Source organism: Trachymyrmex cornetzi, unplaced genomic scaffold (genome assembly GCF_001594075.2).
Source record: "Trachymyrmex cornetzi isolate Tcor2-1 unplaced genomic scaffold, Tcor1.1 scaffold359, whole genome shotgun sequence".
NCBI lineage: Eukaryota > Metazoa > Arthropoda > Insecta > Hymenoptera > Formicidae > Trachymyrmex > Trachymyrmex cornetzi.
This window is the reverse complement of record NW_017298310.1, coordinates 597,009-598,355: the sequence shown is the minus strand read 5'-3', so window position 1 is coordinate 598,355 and position 1,347 is coordinate 597,009. Positions and strand designations below refer to the sequence as shown.

At 30.9% G+C, this 1,347-nt stretch overlaps 1 pseudogene; it reads left to right on the top strand.

The window, feature by feature from the left end:
* LOC108763440 (testis-expressed sequence 10 protein homolog) overlaps positions 1-623 on the top strand; it is a 4,611-nt pseudogene extending 3,988 nt beyond the window's left edge.
* The last annotated feature ends 724 nt before the right edge of the window (positions 624-1,347 follow it).

The window sequence follows — 1,347 nt, the reverse complement described above, 5'->3', positions numbered from 1 at the left end:
CTCGCCAGCGTTGGAGCCAGCACCCTCTAGTAGCGAGCGGCAGGAATTAAGTTTAACACCTAATATTACGTTAAATAGCAATTTAAACAAGTTGCACAGGTAATCGTTTTAAATAAAAAGTAAAAACTGTAAACGGTGGATAATTTAATTTTTGTACAGCACACATTTAGGAATATGTGTGTGAGATAACGTATAATTAATTTAGTAGACGGTCGCTAATTATTACTTGTTTCGTTTGACAGAGAAAAAATATTCAAAAGCTTTGTTACGATCTTACCAAGTTTACTCCTGAAACCGAGCATAGATGAGACTTGATGTATAATAATTTCGTAATTCGTATAACGAAATTATTATACATCAAGAAACACTACAAGCTTGTGAAAAGTCTGATACTAATGATTTAGAGCCAAAAATCACAAAAACATATATGATTGGCAACAAGAATGCCGATAGATGGTACCGAATTATGGGGAATTGCTTGACCACTTAAAAATTTGATCTGGAGATCCATGGGAACCCTGTTTCACCCGTTAATAGAACCCCACATCACATTGATCTGATAGATACCAAGGATGCGTCAAATCTGAGATTCGCGAACAGCATAGGTTTTTGAAAACTTATTAAGTCGGTGCAAAAAGTTTAAAATCGAAAAATAGAATTAACAAATTTGTAAAAAGACTATTTTTGTAAGTAATTTTATTAATTATTATAATATTCACTGTTGTGAGTATATATATTTTTTATCTCTTATTTTTAGAAGATTTATCAGTAGCTTTAAAAAACTGTAGCTTAATGAAAAACGGCAAACTTTGCACCACTTCAATGATATCGTGATTTTTTACTAGTCGTGATATGAATATATATATATACATATACACACACATTGAAAGTATATTTTTAATGCAAAAGTCATTATTCTAATTATCTCTAACTTATCTAATTGTAACAGATGTCATATAAAATGTACGCTCCATTTTCCATAGCGATCGATGACGTCTAATATAATGTTTTAAATGACATAAATAGCTTGACAACAATGTAAAATAAGAAGGACGCAATTTAACTAGCTATGAGAAAATAGTCTTTTTATAATATTGATAATAATAAGATTGGAAATGAGACCGTTTATGTTAGAAACATTACTTTAAAATACGAAGCGCCACTACGGTCTGAATGTTAAGATGATGAGAAACTATTATATATATCCATTTAAATGAATTAATTCCAGAAATTATAATTGCGTGCCGATATGATTGTCGGACTTTTAACGCAATCTGAAATATTAATAATCACCCAAATTTCCTAAAGGACCCCGCACAAAATCATAGGATTTTGGCCCTCGGTTAA